Genomic DNA, 9093 nt, shown 5'->3' with positions numbered 1-9093 from the left:
GTTCCTGGGAGATGATACTTAGAAGGACAGCACGGGATGGGTGCACCGATAAAGGAAAAGATTGCATGTGGTGTCCAGGATGCTGTCATTATTCAAGACACCATTTGCATCGCTCACAGTAAAGGACCCCAGGTGCTATAATGTGGAACCTGGAACACCGGGTGCTTCAGCCTCTAAACTCCCTCCCTCTCTCATGTGGGTGCCTGTCTGAGTGGGGGCATCTATGTGATCATTTGGGACCTCTGGCTCCTCAGGTGTTGATTCCGTCCTCCAGCGTGTCTGTGGAGTCCTCTGGCTGCAGCCAAAGGAGGGGTGGGGAAGGACACTGTGGGTGAGGTGGGGAAGTTTCACTAGCAGACCTCTCTCCTGCCCCTGCTCGGGTGGCTACAGCTCCCGCAGGCACCGCTGCGGTGGAGACCCGTGATGTGATCTTATTGTGGCGCGCAGAGACCGTGTGCCGGCAAGCATCTGGCCGTTCTGCTCGCTTCCTTGCTTCATTCCTGTGTTCACCCTCGAAAACTCAGGGGGTTTTAAGTATTTCCCTTATTTGTACTCCAGAGCCAATGCTGCTTATTGTTGAGGGTCTCCAGTAGTTAAATATTTCTTGTCTATAACGAAACTTCCTTGTGTCCTTGGTTCTCGTGGACCGGGTGCTCCCAGCCCTGGACACCTGGAGGGACATGTTGGCCACGGTGTGGTGCGATACATCCCCTCACTCCTTCCTGAGAAAAGAATGAGATCGTGCCATCCTCCTGCAGAGAGCTGTACATTTAGAACATGTGGACTGCTGGATACGGTGTTTCTTTTTTGGGGGGAATGACCCAAGGAGATGCTTTCCAATGCAGATGAAATCTTCGAGTGTGACAGTACTCACCAGCCATGTCTTGCAGTAACAAATCGCTAGAGACGATGTGTAAGTCCAACCGCGAGGACGGTTGGACAGAGGACAGTGGACCGTGTCCCTGGACTGCGCTGGGCCAGCTACAGGTGGAGGGTGGAGCGTGCTGTGGAGGATGCGGGGCTCAGCAGGGGCCTCGGTCTGCGCGGGGCAGAGAAGAGGCCGCCCCAGAGGCTGGGATGCCACGAACACGGGGCAGCCAGGGTGGGGTGTTGCTGGGGCGGGGAGCCAGGGGCACGGCGCCCCCACCCGACAGCGCAGTGGGCCCACCTGTCTCTCCCGGGAGGGCCGGTCTGGTGCATCCGCGGTGCCCGCTGAGGAATCCCAAGCAGGTGCCCAGCTCGGGACAGACGCCTGTCGCCGCTTGAAAGGCTCCCGACGCGTCCGTGGCCGTGTTCAGAGCAGACACGGGCCATCTCCTCCCTTCTGGGCGGAACTCCTCGACGGGCGGCCCCGCTGGAGGCGCCCAGGTGTGCCAGCCCCATGCACCTGCCGGGCTGTACCTGCGTGTTCCCGCCTGCGCCCGCGCGCCCCGCCCGAGCCCCGGAGTGAAGTCGGGGCCGGCGGGATCCCAGTTTTGGCGTGACCCGTCTCCTCGGGCCTGGGGCCTCTGTGGTCGCAGGAGGAGCAGGTGAGTGGGGGGGGGTGTGGGAACACCCCCGTGCGGCTGCCCACGGAGAGGGGCCTCGAGGCCCTGGCGTGGGGCTGCGGGTGGGACCCCGGGGGCTTGGCTTGCGTCTTCCCGGGCCGGGAGGACCCTGGGGGTCGGTGCTCATTCCTGAGCGTGACCCTCCATGACCTGCCTCCGCGGACGGGTCTCCTGGCGCGTTGTGCCGTGTGGGTGCACCTGGGGTGGGTGCACCGGGCCAGTCCTGCTCCCCACCCGCGTGTTCATCTCAGGGACGCGCCTCAGGGTTTGGGGAACGCGGGGTGACATAGTCCAGGGCCGTTGCCCCCTCCCCGCCCAGTTCTGGCTGGCAGGTGAGCACCCCGCCCCCAACCGGGTCTGAATGGTGCCCCAAAGGAAGGGGAGCCGGTCTCTCCACCCCACCGTGTGCCCTGGGGACAGGTGATGAGGATCTAACCCGGGGCGCCCAGCCTCTACCCTCCAGAGAGGACCTTCAGGAAGGAGGCCACAGGGCCTCCCTGGGGAGCAAGGGTCAGACGCAGCTCTTTGAGGCTGTCCGCAGCCTCTGCTGCGTGAGTTCGGTCCCGGCCAGGGAGCTGCCCACAGGTCACCACAGACCCCTCCTGTCTCCCCGCTGCTCTCCTCAGCAGTGTTTCAGTAGATCCTCCTGTGCTGCTCCCCACTCTCTCTGGTGAATCCTCTCACCCCCCACACCTCGGGCCTGTACCCCAGTTCTGGTATGTATAAATAAAAAATGAGGAGATAAACCCTCCACATGATTAGGTCACGAAGGGCGGGAGGCAAAGTCCCTCTGTGCTCACGCTTCTTTTCCACTAGGGAAAATTCAAACTTTTTTTTGCAAGAAAGTGGATCAGGCAGCTTCCTGGGTGCAAATCTTCACTTTATTTTTTTTCAAAGATTATACAAGAACCGGGGTACAGGCCAGTTGTGCGGGAGGGTGAGAGGATCCCCCAGAGCCAGAGCAGGGAATAGAACTGGCAGTCTGACAAAATACACTGCTGAGGGGAGCAGCGGGCACAACAGGAGGGTTCTGCCGCACCTTGTGAGACCCTCGTAGGCCGGCCGGGATCAAACTGACGCTGCAGAGGCTGCAGAAAGCCTCAAGCGCGATGCTCAACAGTCTGCGCCACCAGGAGAGGCCCCAAAATCAGACTGCGGGTTCACAATGACCTGCGGCTCCCCTCTTGGCTCCCGTCTTGGCTCCCCATTGACTAGTTGCTTTGGTAACTATCAGTTCAAAACCACATCTGATAGAATGAAGTCTCCCAGTAATTTGAGCAGAGGCCATGCCAGGGGCTGTATTGGTTCAGGTTGTCCTAAATTGCCTTCTGAGTGGAAACAAGTTTTTTTCTAGCTGGCCTACGAGGCTGTGATTGAATAGGGAGGGAAACCAGTGACTCTCTGCATTTCATTTTTCTAAATTGTTGATAATGTAAGTTGGGATATTCCTCGGATTTTCATTTTAGGTTTCTCCACTTAGCCATGATACTTGGGAGTTTTCTCCCACGAGGCCTCTGAGCTCCATGTCTAAAACAAAAATTCTCATTTGAGGCTGGGGTAGATAGAAAGAAAATAGACTTTTAGAAAGCATGAAAAATATTTTAGTAAGTTTATTCCAGTTTTATCTGCTGCAACGCGTGTAGTAGGTAGATGAAGAAATGGGAGGAATAAAGCCCCAGATAGTTGACTTTTTAATACAAAGCTCACTGCGAGTGGGCTTGGGATACACGTTAGTGCTCCGTTGGTCCCAGTCTTACCACTTGCAAAGCCTTGATTGGGAGTCACAATAGGAAATGGTCATCTTAAGCCCTCGACGACACTCTGTGGAAGGCTTTGTTTTAGCCCAGATGGACAGTAGCGCCCTTAGGTGTCTGGGCACATCTACTGACTGACCTGGGACAAAGTCCTGGTGATAATCCAGCGCCTTTCGGCTTTAAGATGTAGCAAGGAACCTGTGGGATGGAGACGACACTTTCTGGTTTTCACATCTAGTTCTGCCGTTCCCTGGTTTACTTTCTGCCATGTGTGTCTGCTTCTAGTACTGAAAATGTGGCTGATGCCACTGGTTGCTTTCACAGGGATCCCAAATTCCAAATCCTGAAAGAGGGTGTAAGTCTGATGTTCTGGTATCCACTGGTGTCCAGTGTTTGGAAATGCACTGGGCTTATTTGGAAAGTTTGGATTCTCTGAGCTTTCTTCTGGAGAGTCTGCAATCACTGTCAGTCTCTCCACGATGAGAGAGGTGTTGCAGAGTCCAGCCACATTCCTTAGTCTTTCTGGCCTTCATTACCTGTTTCAGGTGTATCTGGGCACTTCAGGGGCAGCCTTGGCCCTCTCCAACTCAAGACAACTCCTTCCAAACACTTTCTCTGCAGAGAGCCATTGAGGAACCCCCTGTGCGCCAACATTTCTTGATTTTTCTACTGTGTGCAGTGTTGCAGATCTGTGATTTCATTCATCTGTAAACCACACTCTGAAGTGGGTATTGCTGGTCCCATTTTATACATGAGAAAATTGAGACTTGAAGGAAGAGCAACTTGCCGAAAGTCCACAGCTATTAAGCAAAATGGACTCCAAAGCCTTTCCTCTCCATCAAACCAGTTTGCCTCCCCAGTAGAAGGATTTGTGACTCTGTACTTCTCCCGGGCAGGAAAGCACTCCCTGCAGACTCTGTAGGGGGCTGCCCTCCTGCCCTGTGGAGCAGCTGTGATAAGGGCTCACTGCAGCCTGCGTGGGGCTCTCCGCACTTCTGTCAACACCCTCCTGTTGAGCAGGAAGCCACACTCACATTCCTCCAGAAGGTTAGTGAGAGAGCTGCAAGTAGAAGTTGATTTTTCTTTCCCTTCCGAAACAGAAATATTGCTAAACTCCTTTAAAAATTGACTTCCTAGTTGATTTTGAGTGTAGGTGATGCAGCAAGCCTCAGACTTAGGATTTTCAAATGTCCTTGGCCGGTTATTACCAATGACTGTCAAATGTGTTCTCGGTGTCTGGGTGTATCCCATGGGAAAATGCCTTTTCTCAGGGAGTGGAGCTTTTACAGTTCATTTGTGACTTCGATTTTAGCTGTATATTGAATTCATACCTTTATCCGCTTTTAACTATCTTGTCTCATAGCAGAAGCTGTTGAATGTGGTCTGTGCTCATACATTAGGTTTCTGATATGATTGTCTTTATTCTGGTGGGTTGGGCCGGGAAGGAGTCGCTTCAGCCGTGGCCAGTGATATCCTGGCGAGAAAGTGAATCCATTTGCCCTGGATTCTGTCCAGCATATTCAGTTCCTTCATTTTACATCCTAGGGAGGTGACATGATGGTCAAGGTTACTGTAATTCTTAGTGGTACCACTTGTCACCCAGATTTCTAAGTCACACTGCACTCATACCAGGATTTGGGGCTCTCTGATAGGAAGAGGGAGGCTCAGAGGTGGAGTGACTTGGCTGAGGTCCTGGCTGATTGGTGTATGACTTGCAGCTAGAACTCAAACCTGCTAAGGACTGTAATGTAGCTAAATGAATGTTTAGCTACAGAATGTTTTTGTTGTATTGTAGCTAACTGAATGTTTTTAGAAACTCAATTATGTCTCAACTCTACCAAAAAAACTAGCTGTTTAAACTTTCCCATTGTGATTGTAAGGTGAACAGTTCTCTCTGATTTGTCTTATAGTAGGGAGAGCAGGGACAGCAATTCAGATGTTTCCTTTTTGGATTTCCTGAGGCCAGCTCTCCTTAGGTTGCCCCCACCCCAATCCTAGATCCAGACCTAGGGCTCCACTGCCTGAGGACTCTGCTCTACTCATTGTCTCCTTTATTCTACTCAAGAGTTCACCCTACGTTTCAGTTCCCTTTTGAAGCCAAGGTGGAGGGCAGAGAAAGAAAGGTGTGCTCCTCCACAATGTGGCTGCATTGGGCCGTCCTCCCCCTGGCCAGGAAAGTGGACAGACAGGGAGTGCTCCCAATTTCAGGAGTGGCCCTCCTGAGTGGCTTCCAGCACTTCTTACAAGAACAGTGAAGACCTCCTGGGCAACTGCAACAGGTGATAGGCTCGGTGGCCTCACTGGATCTTAAGATGAAGCCAGGACTGCACTGAGTGACCCCAGTCAGTGAGCAGTGCAAAGCAGTGGCCTCAGAACCTTCCTCTTCCCCACATCCCGGTCTCTCTGTGCTGGAGTCCTGGACAGGGCACCGGAGCATCTGGCTCTCAGTCAGGCTACTACAGTGTTGCACTGCTGAGTACTCTTGAATCTGCTGCACCCTTTCTGTTTACACAGCGAGCAGAGTAATAGCAAGACTGTGCTATAGGTGATGGCTCTGCACTTAGCTAGGCTGTCAGGCAGGCCGGGCTCTGCCCCATGGTGGCCTGCTGCCTTTGCGTTTCCCTTCCTGTGCAGGTCTCTGCTGTCCCTGAAGCATCACCAGGACACCTTGGTGTCCTTCTGAATGTAATGACTTACTTGTAACTCTAGTCAAATCCCAGGAAAAGAAACAAAAACAGGGAACTGACCAACTCCTTAAACCCATCTTTGTTGTTTAGGCAACCAAACATATTTAGAATTCTGCCCTGTGTCTAGCCGAGGGGAGGAAGAAGTTTCTAGCAGTTATGGCTTTCTGTTTGCTGCCTGGTGCTTTCACAGAAATACTTCATTTAAAAAAAAATTGCATGTGTTCAGTTGTATTTGTTGAGGATGTATTTATTGTGTTTTACAGACGTGAGTAAATATATGTATGTATTTATATATATGTATATGTATGTATGTATGTATGTATGTAGAAAACCAAACATATATAGACAAGGTCAAAGCATGTGTACTAGATATTTTGAAGTTATTTATCAAGGGGAAAGATGTGTGTTATAAAGTAAACAGAGTCTATATTTTATACATAATGTAGATAGCAATAATAGCATACACGTTATACACAATTTTCCTTTCCTCTTTTATTATTAAAGCAAAAAAAAAAAAGGATAGTGCGTGCAGCTGTTCCCAGGGTTGTGAAGGCCACACTGCTGTGAGGGGAGGGACTCCCTGGCCCTGGGCTGCACTCTGTGCTGGGGCCCAGCCCTGCACTCCCCGCCGGCTGGCGCTGCCTCACACATGGCTTCCTGCTGCCCCCCACGGTCTGCATCCCTGGGGTGAAGTGTGAGAGTAACCAATAAAGATTGACCAACAGAAGCGATTCTGGCTCTTGTCCTGCTGGGTCGTCTCGGGGCTCTCCTTCGGGAGCTCGCACCTGGTGGGTTGTGGACTCTGAGGCAGAGATGTGAGTGGGTTGATGGTGGTATTTAGCATGTGCATGGGGTTGTTAGGGGGAAAAGGATATCCTAAAGCTAATTCCATACAGGCTTTGTGGACTCCACCCCCACCCCAGGCCAAAGCCAAAGACACTGGGAAATCCACATCCCATCACCACCTAAGGGAAGGTGGCTGGGACCTGAGGGTGGGGTTAAGCCGCCAGGTTGATATAAAGCCAGACACGTGGGCTTGGGGGAATTCCCCCATTTTGGCTTTCCGCCAGCTTGCAGTGTCCGGCCAGCTCTGAGAGTGATTTTGGGTTTTCAGGTCGGCAGATCGGGTAGGACGCATTAAAGACTTTATTTCCCTATTTTCTTCCTGAGTTGTACGTTTTCCTTATTTCATTTTCCCTTGTAAATAAACCTTTTGATACCAGAATTGTAAGGCCTAGTCTCCCAGCCAGGAACGGATCCCAGGCTGCAGGGCAGCGCTGAGCCCCAGCTACTAGACCCCCACGGGTTGGTGTGTCACGAAGCCGCAGCAGGAACTTCGCAGACGCTCAGGCAAGCAAGCGAGAAGAGGCAGGTTTGTTTATAGAAGAAAAAGTTTATTGAGGAGAAAAAGAGCAGAAATAAAGTGGGACTCCCAGGCCAGGAAATTCCGGTATCACTCCCATCCTGGCCCGTGGTTTGGGCTGGCTCCTCCCTCTCTGGAGAGTGGGACAGTCCCTTTTTTTTTTAGTGCCCTGTGTGATGGCAATGAAGGCAAGACCCAGGGGACAGCTTCTTGCAGCTGAAGTGTCCTGGTTGCAGGCAGTGGAAGCAAGCTGGCAGTCCATTAAGAGGTTGAGGTCCCAAATGCCCTAGGGCACATGGGGCCTTGGGTGAGCCTGAGGTAGCAGGGTATTAACAATGGCAACTGCCATTTACTGGCCCTTCTCTTGCCTTCCTCCCTTTCTTTTTAGTCTAGTTAGTCCCCTCCATTACTGTAGGCCTTGAAGGCCGTGTTTAAAAGTGCTAAAAGGATTTTAGGCCCTTGACTTGTCTCTGGAGTTTGCACCTGATGTCAGAGCAAGGCTGACTAATGAAGGAGACTGAGACCGTTAAATTGTTTTGTCCTTTTTAGGGTCTAGATTATTATACCTTTTATAGCTCAGTAAATTTATCCTGAAACGACTGGCTTATTAGGTTTTAAGAAGTCTTATGTGTTTAGAATAATTTATTTGTTTACATTTATGTGAAAAGGCGAAACAATTTTATGAGGATACTGTCTATGAGGTATCAGTATACCCAAATTGACTCAGTTGTTTTCACAACTGAGAAACATTTTTTTATATCAAAATAACTAAAGCCTGGTGCCACACAGGTGCACAACTGACATTTAAGTTAACCAAAACATTTCATGGCAAGTCACTTGAGAACACAAAATTTTCTGTCAAAAATCCCTCACTCAGACCTTTACACTTTCTTTGCCTTTTTTTTTTCTTACAATACAAACACACCTTACTTTACTTGTATTCAGAATTATCGCACTTTAGTTTTTAATTTCTGCATTGTAAGACACCATAATAACTGTTACACTATCATCTCTTTAGACTAAACACTTACAGACACTTTTTTTTAATTTTTTTAGTTGAGATTGTCATTAAACTTTAGTTTCCTTACAATAAGGAGTAAAATGTAAACCTGAAAGTTGAGTAAATGGTTAACAATTTTTTTTTTTTTTTGCAATTTCCTCTGCTTTATTTTTTTTTTTTAAATATTAAATTTTATTTTTATATTCCCCCATACAATTGCAAACGCCCCATTCTGACCCCAATCCTTCCCCTCCCGCCCCCCCCCCCCCCAAAAGTGTCTCTGGTTCATAGTTTTTTGTTGATTTTGATTTTCACTTTCTTATATTCATTTCCTGGTCCCTTATTTAAGTTTTCTAGATTCCTGCTATGAGTGAGACCATCCGGTATTTTTCTTTTCTTTTTGGCTTATTTCGCTGAGCATGATCCCTTCCAGTGCCATCCATGTTGCTGCAAATTGCATGTGTTTATCTTTTTTGAATGCTGAGTAATATTCCATGGTATATATGTACCACATCTTCTTGATCCAGTCATCTATTTTGGGCATTTGGTTGCTTCCAAAGCTTAGCTATTGTAAACAGTGCTGCTATAAACATAGGAGTGCAGGTGCTCTTTGGAATTGATGTTTCTGTGTCCTTTGGGTAAATACCTAGGAGTGGAATTGCTGGATCATATGGAAGCTCTATGTTTAGTAGGTCCAGAAATCTCCACACAGCTCTCATAGTGGTTGGACCAGTTTGCACTC

The sequence above is a fragment of the Talpa occidentalis genome, unplaced genomic scaffold (assembly GCF_014898055.3).
Source record: "Talpa occidentalis isolate TD23 unplaced genomic scaffold, MPIMG_talOcc4v2.1 talOcc4.18, whole genome shotgun sequence".
NCBI lineage: Eukaryota > Metazoa > Chordata > Mammalia > Eulipotyphla > Talpidae > Talpa > Talpa occidentalis.
The sequence above is the reverse complement of the archived record's forward strand: the minus strand, read 5'-3'. Positions refer to the sequence as shown.